The sequence below is a fragment of the Moschus berezovskii genome, chromosome X (assembly GCF_049115385.1).
Source record: "Moschus berezovskii isolate FMDL1 chromosome X, NW_MosBer_1.0, whole genome shotgun sequence".
NCBI classification, from domain to species: domain Eukaryota; kingdom Metazoa; phylum Chordata; class Mammalia; order Artiodactyla; family Moschidae; genus Moschus; species Moschus berezovskii.
In genome coordinates this window covers 80432383-80448471 of record NC_142488.1, presented here as the reverse complement: position 1 = coordinate 80448471, position 16089 = coordinate 80432383, and the positions used below count along the sequence as shown (strand labels likewise).

General features: G+C 37.8%; 2 pseudogenes; both read right to left on the bottom strand.

The window, feature by feature from the left end:
• Nucleotides 1–4431: 4431 nt before the first annotated feature.
• Nucleotides 4432–5372, bottom strand: LOC129563957 (poly(A) polymerase alpha-like; annotated as a pseudogene).
• A 3323-nt stretch (nt 5373–8695) lies between these two features.
• On the bottom strand, nt 8696–10290 carry LOC129563956 (developmental pluripotency-associated protein 4 pseudogene; annotated as a pseudogene).
• Nucleotides 10291–16089: the final 5799 nt, after the last annotated feature.

The window sequence follows — 16089 nt, the reverse complement described above, 5'->3', positions numbered from 1 at the left end:
TAGTCAGTAAAAAAAAGACTGGGAGCTGACAGTGGCTCAGACCATGAACGCCTTATTGCCAAATTCAGACTTAAATTGAAGAAAGTAGGGACAAACACTAGACCATTCAGATATGACCTAAATCAAATCCCTTATGATTATACAGTGGAAGTGAGAAATAGATTTAAGGGACTATCTGAATGAAGAGTTCCAAAGAATAGCAAGGAGAGATAAGAAAGCCTTCCTCAGTGATCAATGCAAAGAAATAGAGGGAAACAACAGAATAGGAAAGACTAGAGATCTCTTCAAGAAAATTAGAGATTCCAAGGGAACTTTTCATGCAAAAATGGGCTCGATAAAGGACAGAAATGGTATGGACCTAACAGAAGCAGAAGATATTAAGAAGTGGTGGCAAGAATACACCAGAGGCACCAGAGATCAAATTGCCAACATTCGCTGGATCATGGAGAAAGCAAGAAAGTTCAAGAAAAAAATCTTTTTTTGCTTCATTGAATATGCCAAAGCCTTTGACTGTGTGGATCACAATAAACTGTGGAAAATTCTGAAAGAGATAGGAATACCAGATCACCTGACCTGCCTCTTGAGAAACCTGTATGCAGGTCAGGAAGCAACCGTCAGAACTGTACATGGAACAACAGACTGTTTCCAAATAGGAAAAGGAGTACGTCAAGGTTATATATTGTCATGCTGCTTATTTAACTTATATGCAGAGTACATCATGAGGAACGCTGGGCTGGAAGAAGCACGAGCTGGAAACAAGATTACTGGGAGAAATATCAATAACCTCAGATATGCAGATGACACTACCCTTATGGCATAAAGTGAAGAGGAACTAAAAGACTCTTGATGAAATTGAAAGAGGAGAGTGAAAAGGTTGGCTTGAAGCTCAACATTCAAAAAACAAAGATCATGGCATCTGGTCCCATCACTTCATGGGAAATAGATGGGAAAACAGTGGAAATAGTGACAGACTTTATTTTTTGGGTCTCCAAAATCACTGTGCATGCTGATTGCAACCAGGAAATTAAAAGATGCTCACTCCTTGGAAGGAAAGTTATGACCAAACTAGATAGCATATTAAAAAGCAGAGACATTAATTTGCCAACCAACGTCCATCTAGTCAAGGCTATGGTTTTTCCAGTGGTCGTGTATGGATGTGAGAGTTGGACTGTGAAGAAAGCTGAGCACCAAAGAAATGATGCTTTTGAACTGTGGTGCTGGAGAAGACTCTTGAGAGTCCCTTGGACTGCAAGGAGATCCAACCAGTCCATTCTAAAAAGATCAATCCTGGGTGTTCATTGGAAGGACTGATACTAAAGGTGAAACTGAAATACTTTGGCCACCTCATGCGATGAGTTGGCTCACTGGAAAAGACTCTGATGCTAGGCGGGATTGGGAGTGCGAGGAGACGGGGACGACAGTGAATGAGATGGCTGGATGGCATCACCGAACCGATGGACATGAGTTTGAGTGAACTCCGGTAGTTGGTGATGGACAGGGAGGCCTGGCGTGCTGTGATTCATGGGGTCGCAAAGATTCGGACACGACTGAGCAACTGAACTGAACTGAACTGAACTACATGGCAAAGGGGATGGAACAGGTTTGATTAACGATTAAGGACCTTGATATGAGATTATTTTGGATTAGTTAGGTGGGTCCAATCTAAATGCTGAGTCCATAAAATTGTCGAATATTCCCAGTTGATGTCAGGGTCAGAGGGAGATATGAAGGCTTTGAAGATATGACTTTGAAGGTGTAGAATTGGGCTATACGTCAAGGAATGTGGGAGTCTTTAAGTGCTGAAAAAATGGGTCGGGATGTCTTTCCTAAAGTCTCTAGAAAGGAGTTGCAGCACTGTGTATACATATTAATTTCAGCCCAAGGAGACTCATCTCAATTTCTAAACCTACAGTTCTATAAGATAATAAATATTTTGTTCTAAACCACTAAATTTCTGGTCATTTCATATAGCAGTAATAGAAATCTAATGTAAACATGCTTCACTGTGCTTATTTGCTATCCATAGATTTTCTTTGATCAGGTGTCTGTTCAAATATTTTATTCAAATATTAGATTGTTTGAAATTTTCTAATTGAATTGTATAATTACTAGACACAAGTCCTTTGTCAAACATACTGCATTTCTTTCCTATTGATGAATATGTTGTCACAATCTTTTCAACTTAAATTGATGAAAATTTATTACCTCACAATATTCACAGAACAGGAGTTTGTGGATGGTTTACCTGGGTCTTCTTTCAGGCTATAATTAAGGTGCTGAATGGAACTGTGATTTTCATCAGAGGATTGGTTGTTGGAAGAATTTATTTCCTTGTGGGCACATGACTGACGTTCCTATTTCCTTGCTAGCTATCTTCCAGGGACCATTTTCTGTGCTTAGAAAATATCCATTGTTCTTTGCCATGTAGCCTCCCTATTAGGCAGTTTAAAACATATACATTTTCTTTCTTTCAGGCCAGTAAGAGCAGATCTACTCTTGCTTTTCATTTCTTTTAAAGATTTAACCAATTTATTATATCTGACCAACCCAAGATAGCCTCCCTTTGGTTTAACACTTAATGAACTGATCAGTAACTTCCCCATGGAAATGATACCCCATGATATATATTTGTTTATCCTACACATAAAGGAAGCTGATTATACAAGGAGGTACAGCAGGGGATGAGAATGAAAGGGGCAGCATTTCAGAACTGTGCCAATCATGTGGCTGTATTGCAAAGACTTCCTCTCAATCACTGGTTTCTTTTTCCATTTTAAAATGCCCTCATTCAAGGAGTAGGCTTTTTAAAATATTATTAAGGTATAATTGACATATTATATTAATTTCAAATATTAAATGTGACTATATATATATATATATATATAGTTAAATGTCTACCACAATCAGTTAAGTTCAGTCAGTCAGTTGTGCCCTACTTTTTGCAGTCCCATGAACTGCAGCACACCGGGCTTTCCTGTCCATCACCAACTCCTGGAATTTGCTCAAACTCATGTCCATCCAGTCAGTGATATCATCCAACCATCTCATCTTCTGTCATCCCCTTCTCCTCCTAACTCCAATCCCTCCCAGCATCAGGGTCTTTTCCAATGAGTCGGTTCTTTGCATCAGGTGGCCAACATATTGGGGTTTCAGTTTTAGCATCCGTACTTTCTATGAATATTCAGGACTGATTTCCTTTAGGATTGACTGGTTTGATCTCCTTGCAGTCCAAGGGACTCTCAAGAGTCCAACACCACAGTTCAAAAGCATCAATTCTTCAGTGCTCAGCTTTCTTTATAGTCCAACTCTCACATCCATACATGATTACTGGAAAAACCGTAGCTTTGACTAGATGGACCTTTGTGGGCAAAGTATTGTCTCTGCTTTTTAATATGCTGTCTAGGTAGACCATAACTTTTCTTCCAAAGAGCAAGCACCTTTTAATTTCATGGCTAAAGTCACCATCTGCAGTGATTTTAGAATCAAAGAAAATAAAGTCTGTCATTGTTTCCATAGTTTTCCCTTCTATTTGCCATGAAGTGATGGGACTGGATGCCATGATCTTAGTTTTTGATTGTTGAGTTTTAAGCCCGCTTTTTCACTCTCCTCTTTCATGGTTCAACTGGTAAAGAATCCACCTGCAATGCAGGAGACCTGGGTTCGATCCCTGTTTTGGGAAAATTCCCTGGAGAAGGGAAAGGGTAACCATGCCAGTATTCTGGTCTAGAGAATTTCATGGACTGTATAGTTCATGGGGTAATAGAGTTGGAAACGACTGAGCAACTTTCACTATTAACTTTAGTCACCATAATGTACATTGCATTTGTATGATTCCTTTATTTTATAACTGAAAGTTTAAAATATTTGACTCCCTTCACACAATTCTCCCAGAGCTCAGCTCCCCTGCCACACAATCTATTCTCTGTATATATGAACATTTTTAAAGAAATTATTAGACTTTACATACAGTTGAGGACGTAATATATGCCTTTCTCAGCGTAACATTTAACTTAACATAATGCCCTCAAAGTCCATATGCATTGTTGTGGTTTCCTTCTTTCAATTGCTAAATAATACTCCATTGTCTCTGTGTGTGTGTCTATGCCATATTTTTATATTCATTCATCTTCAATTGATATAAATTGTTTCCATATCCTGATTATTAGAAATAATGTAGCAATAAACATGGGGGTGTTATAACTTTTTGATAGTGTTAATTTTTTATAATACCCAGAAGTAAAATTGCTGGATCACGCGGGAGCTACATTTTTAATTTTTGAGGAGCTTCTATACTGGTTTCCCATAACTGCTCTGGTTTATTCCTACCCACAGTGCACAAGTTTTCCCTTTTCTCCACACCTTTGCCAATACTTTTTATCACTTATTTTTTTTCAGTGTCTATAATTTTATTTTAATATAATTAAACACATATCATTTAGAAAATACCAAGAAAAATTTATGTACTAGAGTTGATGCCATTGCATTTGACAAAGCTGGCAAGTTTCTGCTACAAGTATAGCCCAGGAGACAACACCGAGGTGACCTAATATATTGGAGTAGATGTTGTGGCATTTGGCCTTCAGTTTGATAGCTATCAGGTTTAACCTGAAGTTGTCAGGGTTTGGTACTAGATGTAAAATTTCATTGGTTACCCTGCAATAATTAAGACTTCTTAAACATATCTAAATTTTTAAACAGACTGTCATATATTTTAAGTTGAAGTCTTCTGGAATAGACTGCAGTGCTAATCTTGCAAACAAAATATCAATCTCTGTCCCATCAAACAGTTTCATAATTGGTACGGATGCCACTTCAACAGCTTTTAAATCTTTTATTTCTCCCTGTAATTTCAACTTATCATAGAATGAGGTGAAAAAGTCACTTCTTCTTTCAACAGGACTTGATGCAACACACAAAGCATCAATATCAGCATCTTTTGTATGTACTCCTGTTCTGTAAGATACAGATATAAACATTTTTCCACCAAAATGTTCTTTTTTAAATTTTTAAAATTTATTTATTTTAATTGGAGACTAATTACTTTACATTATTTTATTGGTTTTGCCATACATTGACATGAATCTGCCCTGGGTGTACATGTGTTCCCCATCTTGGAACCCCCTCCCACCTCCCTCCCCATCCCATCCCTCTGGTTCATCAAGTACAGATTGTGGAAGATTCTTGCTTTCACTGATTTCTCTTATCCACTCTTACTAGGTTAATTTTCCCCAAATTAAAACCCCGCACTGAAGTTCCTCTTCCTCTTCAAAAATTCCAAAGGGCTTCAGACTCTCCACTAGTTTCTGTGTAAGTAGGCAGTCAGACTCCTTGGGGGCTGCTAAGGCGAAGGGATTAGTAACTGGAAATGGCATTGTCTCCTGCCCTGGCACCCCCAGTCATACCCTGTCCCCTAGTCTGCTACTGCAGCCATACTCTGGGCATGATCCACTGAGGCGGGAAGGAAGGGTGCGTGCTGCCTCAACCCTGGGTCCAACCTCACTCTAACTCAGGACTAGAGTATTTTATTTTAAAATAAAATTTTTGATTTCAAAATTTTCTTTTTTTTTTCAAAAATTAATTTATTTTAATTGGAAGCTAATTACTTTACATTATTGTATTGGTTTTGCCATACATTGACATGAATTTCCCCTGGGTGTACATGTGTTCCACATCTTGAACCCCCCCCTCCCACCTCCCTCCCCATCCCATCCCTCTGGTTCATCCCTGTACATTAGCTCCGAGCATCCTTTATCATGCATCGAACCTGGACGGGCGATTTGTTTCACATATGATACCTTTTTACTAGAGGCACTATAATGTATCATTCAATCCAGAACACTTAAAAATATATATGTAACTCACACACACATATATATACATATATATAATAGAGGCATTGTAAGTGCATAGGTTGTGTGCATCTAGGTAACTGACAATAAAAAGAAGGTTCAGTTCAATTCACTTCAGTCTCTCAGTCGTGTCTGACTCTCTGCGACCCCATGAACCACAGCATGCCAGGCCTCCCTGTCCATCACCAACTCCCGGAGTTTAACCAAACTCGTGTCCATTGAGTCAGTGATGCCATCCAACCATCTCATCCTTTGTCGTCCCCTTCTCCTCCAGCCCTCAATCATTCCCAGCTTCAGGGTCTTTTCAAAAGAGTCAGCTATTTGCATCAGGTGGCCAAAGTATTGGAGTTTCAGCTTCAACATCATTCCTTCCAATAAGCACCCAGGACTGATCTCCTTTAGGATGGACTTGTTAGATCTCCTTGCAGTTCAAGGGATTCTCAAGAGTCTTCTGCAACACCACAGTTCAAAAGCTTCAAAGCTCACCTAATTGTGCTGAGACGGAAGGCAAAATCAGGACTGACTGTTTCCCTGTAAATTATCAGAGATACATTGTATCACATCAGGAAACACATTTCTCCTTGTACCATGTCTGGTGATGATAAGATTGAATACCTGATGTTCACGGATCGGAAGAATCAATATAGTGAAAATGAGTATACGACCCAAAGCAATCTATAGATTCAATGCAATCCCTATCAGGCTACCAATGGTATTTTTTCAGAGAATTAGAACAAATAATTTCACAATTTGTGTGGAATTACAGAAAACATCAAATAGCCAAAGCAATCTTGAGAAAGAAGAATGGAACTCAAGGAATCAATATGCCTGACTTCAGGCTATACTACATAATAACTGTCATCAAGATAGTATAGTACTGGCACAAAGAGAGAAACATAGATCAATGGAACAAAACAGAAAGCCCAGAGATAAATAAGCACACAATGGCAAGCCACTCCAGTACTCTTGTCTAGAAAATCCCATGGATGGAGGAGCCTGGTAGGCTGCAGTCCGAGGGGTCGCTAATGGTCGGACACAACTGAGCGACTTCACTTTCACTTTTCACTTTCACACATTGGAGAAGGAAATGGCAACTCACTCCAGTGTTCTTGCCTGGAGAATCCCAGGGACGGGGGAGCCTGGTGGGCTTCCATCTATGGGGTCACACAGAGTCGGACACGACTGAAGTGACTTAGCAGCAGCAGCATGGACACCTTATCTTTGACAAAGGAGGCAAGAATATTCAATGGAGAAAAGGCAATCTCTTTAACAAGTGGTGCTGGGAAAACTGGTCAACCACTTGTAAAAGAATGAAGCTAAATCACTTTCTAACACAAACACAAACATAACATAACACAAACATAAGCTCAAAATGCATTAAAGATCTAAACCTAAGACAAGAATCTATAAAACTCCTAGAGGAGAACATAGGCAAAACATTCTCCAACATAAATCACAGCAGGATCTTCCATGACCCACCTGCCAGAATATTGGAAATAAAAGCAAAAATAATCAAATGAGACCTAATTAAAAGTAAAAACTTCTTCTGCACAGCAAAGAATACTATAAGCAAGGTGAAAAACAGCCTTCAGAATGGAAGAAAATAATAGCAAAAGAAGCAACTGACAAAGAATTAATCTCAAAAATATACAAGCAACACCTGCAGCTCATTTCTAGAAAAATAAACGACCCAATCAAAAAATGTGCCAAAGAACTAAACAGACATTTCTCCAAAGAAGACATACACATGGCTAACAAACACATGAAAAGATGCTCAACATCACTCATTATCAGAGAAATGCAAATTAAAACCACAATGAGGTACCATCTCACGCTGGTCAGAATGGCTGCAGTCAAAAAGTCTACAAACAATAAATGCTGGATAGGTGCGGAGAAAAAGGAACCCTCTTACACTGTTGGTAGGAATGCAAACTAGTACAGCCACTATGGAGAACAGTGTGGAGATTCCTTAAAAACCTGGAAATAGAACTGCCTTCAGTTCAGTTCAATTCAGTTCAGTCGCTCAGTCGTGTCCGACTCTTTGCGACCCCATTCCCGGAGTTCACTCAAAGTCATGTCCATTGAGTCGGTGATGCCATCCAGCCACAGTTTTCTTATCCATTCCTCTGCCGATGGACATCTAGGTTGCTTCCATGTCCTGGCTATTGTAAACCATGTTGCGATGAAGATTGGGGTACATGTGTCTCTTTCAATTCTGGTTTCCTCAGTGTGTATGCCCATATGTGAAATAGATCACCAATCCAGGTTTGATGCATGAGGCAGGGTACTCAGGGCTGGTGCACTGGGATGACCCTTAGAGATGGGATGGGGAGGGAGGTGGGAAGGAGGGTCAAGATGGGAAACACATGTACACCCATGGCTGATTCATGTGAATGTATGGCAAAACCACCACAGTAATTAGCCTTCAATTAAAACAAATTAAATAAAAATTTAAAAAATAAAAGATTGAATACCTCTTTAAGGTGTACATGACCAAATTTCAACTTTTGACTATAAATGCCTTCTTGTCCAATGTATAAATTTACTTGAGGCACTTTCCAGCAAATTAATTCCATTCAACAAATTAATATTTTTAAAATGTCCCCATTTTCTTTCTCCTCTGCTCCTTTAGAGCTGGGAATCTTTGGAAAGACAGTCACTTCTGCTTCTGTTTTTCCTCAGTTCACAGGCTTTCTTTTTTCATGTAGCCTTGTAAGCAGGCTGTGCATCCTGGACGCAAGAAGCATGAAGAGAGTGGAGTGACCCAGAGTTCTGCTGTCTAAAGTCACCATGGAGTTGATTGTAGTCACTTCTCCCTCATTAATTATAAACATAGCTGTACTCTTTTAATAGTAGTATGATTTCACTGCAGTTTTTTTTGTTAATATTTTATTTCTGTGTACACACTCAGTGCACAGCATATTGTCCTCCAGATGTGGGGGTGGAAAATCGCCAGCCAGTATTAGGAAGAGTGTAGACACCCTCCTTCATTTTCCAGGAACCCAGGCCTGCCTGGTGTAAAACTGTAAATGAATTCATCCCTCTGTGTTAGCAGGGAGACTTTTCCTATGGACCATACACTACCAAACCTCACAAGTCTCCGTCTTCAGGACCCTGGCAGTCATTCTGCTCCAGGCGGCAAACACAGCCTCTGGGTCAATGGGCAGAAGTAAATACAACTCCCTCAAGAAGCAGAGGAGCTCCCTCAAGGGCAGGTGGCCCTTCTGCAGGAGGAGCAGCTCCTTCAGAAGACATTATTCTCTCAATATAGCATTCCATTGGTAGTTCCCCCTTTTTTATCTTTATCCTTTTCAATAGGGACAGGATCCTGGCCTCCTGGGATCTGGCAAGAATGTTTTTTGATGAGGATAGGCATATTCAAAGGGTCTTTTATATTTGTCTAGTTTCCACCCTTTGGTGCTCAGTTTTAAGTGCTGGCACCAAGCATAAATGACGTCCCTATAGACCAGGTGGACAGGCTGCAGGACAGAAGGCAGATGGGGATCGGTGTCAGTGTGATATGTCTCCTGGATTGCAAGCTGTGCTATTTTTTCTTTATCTCTTTTTGTTTTGGTGCCCTGTGAAGATTTTTTGCTATCTCTGCTTCACCAGAAGTTTCCTCTCCCTCTTCAGCGTCTACTGATGTAACCTTGCAACTCCTATATTCTTCAGACTTCTCTGTGGTGTTGTCCTCCTTGTTTGTGCTCTCCATGCTCAGAAAAGTCAAGGTTGATAAAATGAAGACCCTCCTTACTTTGAAATCTCTCTTATGTTTTTGATAATAGCCATTCTAACATGTGAGGTAATATCTCATTTTGTGTTTTTTTTCTTCCAGTTTTACTGAAATATAATTGACATACAGCATAGTATAAGTTTAAGGTGCATGGCATTATGATTTGATATATATGTCATGGAAAGATCACCACAATAAGTTTAGTGAATATCCATCATCTTATATAGATACAAAATTAAAGAAATAGAAAAACAATTTCCTTGTGATGAGTATTCTTAGGATTTACAGTCATAACAACTTGCATATGAAATACACAGCAGTGTTAATTGTATTTATCATGTTGCACGTTATATCCTCAGTACTTATTTGTTTTAAAAGAGAAAGTTTTTAACTTTTTATTGCCTTCATCCAATTCCCATTCTTCCCAGCTCCTGCCTCAGGTAACCACAAATCTCAAATCTTTTTCTATGAGTTTGTTTGATTGGTTGTTTGTTTTGAATTATAATTAACAAAAATACTTTGCTACTTTCTGCTACACAACAGAGTGATTTGATATTTCTTTTTTTTTCAATTTTATTTTTTAAATTTATTTAATTGGAGGCTATTTACTTTACAATATTGTATTGGCTTTGCTATATATTCACATGAATCCTCCCTGGGTGTACATGTGTTCCCGATCTTGAAGCTCTCTCCCACCTCCTTCCCCATATCATCGCTCTGGGTCATCCCAGTACACCAGCCCCGAGCATCCTGTATCATGCCTCAAACCTGGACTGGCAATAAGTTTCACATATGATAATATACAAGTTTCAATGCCATTCTCCCAAATCATCCCACCCTCGCCCTCTCCCACAGAGTCCAAAAGACTGTTCTATACATCTGTGTCTATTTGCTGTCTCGTATACAGTGTTATCGTTACCGTCTTTCTAAATTCCATATACATGCATTAGTATACTGTATTGATGTTTTTCTTTCTGGCTTGCTTCACTCTGTATAATAGGCTCCAGTTTCATCCACCTCATTAGAACTGGTTCAAATGCATTCTTTTTAATTGCTGAGTAATACTCCATTGTGTATATGTACCACAGCTTTCTTATCCATTCATCTGCAGACAGACATCTACGTTGCTTCCATGCCCTGGCTATTATAAACAGTGCTGCGAAGAACATTGCAGTATATGTGTCTCTTTCAATTCTGGTTTCCTCGGTGTGGATGCCCAGGAGTGGGATTACTGGGTCGTATGGCAGTTCTATTTCCAGGTTTTTAACAAATCTCCACACTGTTCTCTATAGTGGTTGTATTAGTTTGCATTCCCACCAACAGTGTAAGATGGTTCCCTTTTCTCCACACCCTCTTCAGCATTTATTGCTTGTAGACTTTTGGATAACAACCATTCTGACTGGCATGACATGGTACCTCATTGTGGTTTTGATTTACATTTCTCTGATTATGAGGGATGTTGAGCATTTTTTCATGTGTTTGTTAGCCATCTGTATGTCTTCTTTGGAGAAATGTCTGTTTAGTTCTTTGGCACATTTCTTTATTGGGTCGTTTCTTTTTATGGAATTGAGCTGCAGGTTTTGCTTGTATATTTTTTGAGATTAATCCTTTGTTAGTTGCTTCGTTTGCTTTATTTTCTCCCATTCTGAATGCTGTCTTTTCACCTTGCTTATAGTTTACTTTGTTGTGCAGAAGCTTTTAATTAGGTCCCATTTGCTTATTTTTGCTTTTATTTCCAATATTCTGGCAGGTGGATCATGGAGGATTCTGCTGTGATTTATGACGGAGAGTGTTTTGCCTATGTTCTCCTCTAGGAGTTTTATAGTTTCTGGTCTTACGTTGAGATCTTTAATCCATTTTGAGTTCATTTTTGTGTATGGTGTTAGGGAGTGTTCTAGTTTCATTCTTTTACAAGTGGTTGACCAGATTTCCCAGCACCACTTGTTAAAGAGATTGCCTTTTCTCCATTGAATATTCTTGCCTCCTTTGTCAAAGATAAGGTATCCATAGGTGTGTAGATTTATCTCTGGGCCTTCTATTTTGTTCCATTGATCTATATTTATGTTCTTCTGCCAGTACTATACTGTCTTGCTGACTGTGACTTTGTAGTATAGCCTGAAGTCAGGCAGGTTGATTCCTTCAGTTCCATTCTTCTTTCTCAAGATTGCTTTGGCTATTCGAGTTTTTTTTGTATTTCCATACAAATTGTGAAATTATTTTTTCTAGCTCTGTGTAAAATACCATTGGTACTTAATAAGGATTGCATTGAACCAATAAATTACTTTGGGTAATATACTCATTTTCACTATATTTATTCTTCCAATCCATGAACACAGTATATTTCTCCATTTATTAGTGTCATCTTTGATTTCTTTCACCAGTGTTTCATAGTTTTCTATATATAGGTCTCTTGTTTCTTTAGGTAGATATATTCCTAAATATTTTATTCTTTTTGTTGTAATGGTGAATGGAATTGTTTCCCTAATTTCTCTTTCTATTTTCTTATTTTTAGTTTATAGGGATGCAAGGGATTTCTGTGTGTTGATTTTATATCCTGCAACTTTACTATATTCATTGATTAGCTCTCTTGATTTTCTGGTAGAGTCTTTATGGTTTTCTGTGTAGAGGATCATGTCATCTGCAAACAGTGAGAGTTTTACTTCTTCTTTTCCAGTTTGGATTCCTTTTATGACTTTTTCTGCTCTGATTGCTGTGGCCAAAACTTCCAAAACTATGCTGAATAGTAGTGGTGAGATTGTGCACTCTTGTCTTGTTCTTGATTGTAGGGGAAATGCTTTCAATTTTTCACCATTGAGGATAATGTTTACTGTGGGTTTGTCATATATAGCTTTTATTATGTTGAGGAGTGTTCCTTCTATTCCCACCTTCTGAAGGGTTTTTTTTTTTATCATAAATGGATGTTGAATGTTGTCAAAGGATTTCTCGGCATCTATTGAGATAATCATATGATTTTTAGCTTTCTTTTTTTTTTTTTTTTACTGTGGCATATTACATTGATTGATTTGTGAATATTAAAGATTCCTTGCATCCCTGGGATAAAGCCCACTTGGTAATGATGTATGATCATTTTAATGTGTTGTTAGATTCTGATTGTTAGAATTTTGTTAAGGATTTTGCGTCTGTGTTCATCAGTGATATCGGCCTGTAGTTTTCTTTTTTTTGTGGCATCTTTGTCAGGTTTTGGTATTAGGTGATGGTGGCCTCATAGAATGAGTTTGGCAATTTACATTTGCAATTATCTGGAAGAGTTTGAGTAGGATAGGAGTTAGCTCTTCTCTAAATTTTTGGTAGAATTCAGCTGTGAAGCCGTCTGGACTTGGGCTTTTGTTTGCTGGAACATTTCTGATTACAGTTTCAAATTCTGTGCTTGTGATGGGTTTTATAACTTTATATTTCTTCCTGGTTCAATTTTGGAAAGTTGTACTTTTCTAAGAATTTGTCCATTTCTTCCAAGTTGTCCATTTTATTGGCATATAATTGCTGATCGTAGTCTCTTATGATCCTTTGTATTTATGTGTTGTCTGTTGTGATCTCTCCATTTTCATTTCTAATTTTATTGATTTGGTTTTTCTCCCTTTGTTTCTTGATGAGTCTATCTAGTGGTTTGTCAATTTTATTTAACTTCTCAAAGAACCAGCTTTTGTTTTGTTGACTTTTGCTATGGTCTCTTTTGCTTATTTTGCATTTATTTCTGCCTTAATTTTTAAGATTTCTTTCCTTCTTCTGACCCTGGGGTTTTCGTTTCTTCCTTTTCTAGTTGCTTTATGTGTAGAGTTAGGTTATTTAGTTGCCTTTTTTCTTGTTTCTTGTGGTATGCCTGTATTGCTATGAACCTTCCCCTTAACACTGCTTTTACAGTGTCCCACAGGATTGAGGTTGTTGTGTGTTCATTTTCATTTGTTTCTACACATATTTTGATTTCTTTTTTATTTCCTCTCTCATTTGTTGGTTATTCAGCAGCGTGTTGTTCAGCCTCCATATGTTGGAATTTTTAATAGTTTTTGCTCCTGTACTTGAGATCTAATCTTACTGCATTGTGGTCAGAAAAGATGCTTGGAATGATTTCAATTTTTTTGAATTTACCAAGGCTTGATTTATGGCCCAGGATGTGATCTATCCTGGAGAAGGTTCCATCTGTGCTTGAGAAGAGGGGAATTTCATTGTTTTGGGGTGAAATGTCCTATAAATATTAATTAGGTCTAACTGGTCTATTGCATCATTTAACTTTTGTGTTTCCTTGTTAATTTTCTGTTTAATCTATCCATAGGTGTGAGTGGGATATTAAAGTCTCCCACTATTATTGTGTTATTGTTAATTTCCCCTTTCATACTTGTTAGTAATTGTCTTACATATTCCGGTGCTCCTATGTTGGTTGCATATGTATTTATATTTGTTATATCTTCTTCTTGAATTGATCGTTTCTTCATTATGTATTGTCCATCTTTGTCTCTTTTCACAGCCTTTGTTTGAAAGTCTATTTTATTTGTTATGAGTATTGCTAGTCCTGCTTTCTTTTGGTCTCTATTTGTGTGGAATAACTTTTTCCGGTCCTTCACTTTCAGTCTGTATGTGTCCCTCGTTTCAAGGTGGGTCTCTTGTAGACAACATATATAGGGGTCTTATTTTTGTATCCATTCAGCCAGCCTTTGTCTTTTGGTTGAGTCATTCAACCGATTTACATTTAAGGTAATTATTGATAATTATGATCTCGTTGCCACTTACTTTATTGTTTTGGGTTCGAGTTTATACACCCTTTCTCTGTTTCCTGTTTAGAAAGGATCCTTTAGCATTTGTTGGAGAGCTGGTTTGGTGATGCTGAATTCTCTCAGCTTTTGCTTCTCTGTAAAGCTTTTGATTTCTCCTTCATATTTGAATGAGATCCTTGCTGGATACAGTAATCTGGGCTGTAGCTTATTTTCTTTCAACACTTTAAGTATGCCCTGCCATTCCCTCCTGGCCTGAAGAGTTCCTATTGAAAGATCAGCTGTTATCCTTATGGGGATCCCCTTGTGTGTTATTTGTTGTTTTTCCATTGCTGCTTTTAATATTTGTTCTTTGTGTTTTATCTTTGATAATTTGATTAATATGTGTCTTTGGGTGTTTTGCTTTGGGTTTATCCTTTTGGTATTCTCTGGGTTTCTTGGACTTGGGTGAATATTTCCTTCCCCATTTTAGGGAAGTTTTCAACTATTATCTCCTCAAGTATTTTCTCATGGTCTTTCTTTTTGTCTTCTTCTTATGGGAAGACATTTCTATACATTTCATTTTTTCAGTTGTACTATACTTCTTTTGGGGTCTTAGTTCTCTGGCCAGAGATTGAATCTGAGCCCTCAGGAATGAAAACATGGAGTCCTAACCACTTGACCACTTGACCACTAACGAATTCCTTTCCATACCTTTCTAAATGATCATCTTGGTAAGTCTAGTTATGATTTGTCACAATATAAAGTTATCACACAGTTTTTGACTGTGTTCTCCCACACTGTACATTTCATAACTGTGACTCTTTAAATTTGCAACATGAAGTTTGTATTTCTGAATGTTTCTCACCTATTTCTTTCTTGTTCTTACTCTTCTTTCTGGCAGCTACATACTTGTTCTCTATCAATAATTCTGTATCTGTTTTATTTCTTTGTTTTTTGATTCCACATATAAGTGAAATCATATAGTATTTTTCTTTCTGACTAACTTATTTCACTTATCAAAATATACTCTGTGTCCATCCATGTGGTTGCAAATGCAAAATTTCATTCTCTTTAATGGCTGAGTAATATTAGTGTGTGTGAGTGTGTGTGTGTGTGTGCGCGTATCACATCTTTTTTCATTCATCTGCTGATTGACACTTGAGTTATTACCACATCTTGGCTATTGTTAATATTGTTGTGATGAACATAGGGGTGCATATATTTTTTCAAATTATTTTTTTCATTTTCTTTGAATAAATAACCAGGAGTAGAGTTGCAGGATCATATGTTGGTTTTAGTTTTTCAAGTAAACTCCATACCATTTTCCATAGCGGTGACAGCAATTTACATTCCTACTAATAGTGCACGAGTATACTCTTTTCTTATCTTTGACAACACTCTTCATTTGTCTTGTTAATAATAGCCATTCTTACAGGTGTAAATCTTTTGTGTTTCCATACAAATTTCAGAATTGCTCTAGTTCAGTGAAAAATGTTGTTGGCATTTTGATAGGAATTGCGGTGAATCTGAATATTGCCTTGAGTCATATCGTCATATTAATTCTTCCAATCCATGAACACAGTATATATTTCCATCTATTTGTATCCTCTTCAATTTCCTTCATCAGTGTCATAATTTTCTGAGTACAGGTTTTAATCCCTTAGACTTATAATTAGCTACTTTATACCTTTTGAGACATAAGAGATGGGCTTAATCCCTGGGTCGGGAAGATCCCCTGGAGAAGGAAATGGCAACCCACTCCATTGTTCTTGCCTTGAGAACTCCATGGACAGAGGAGTCT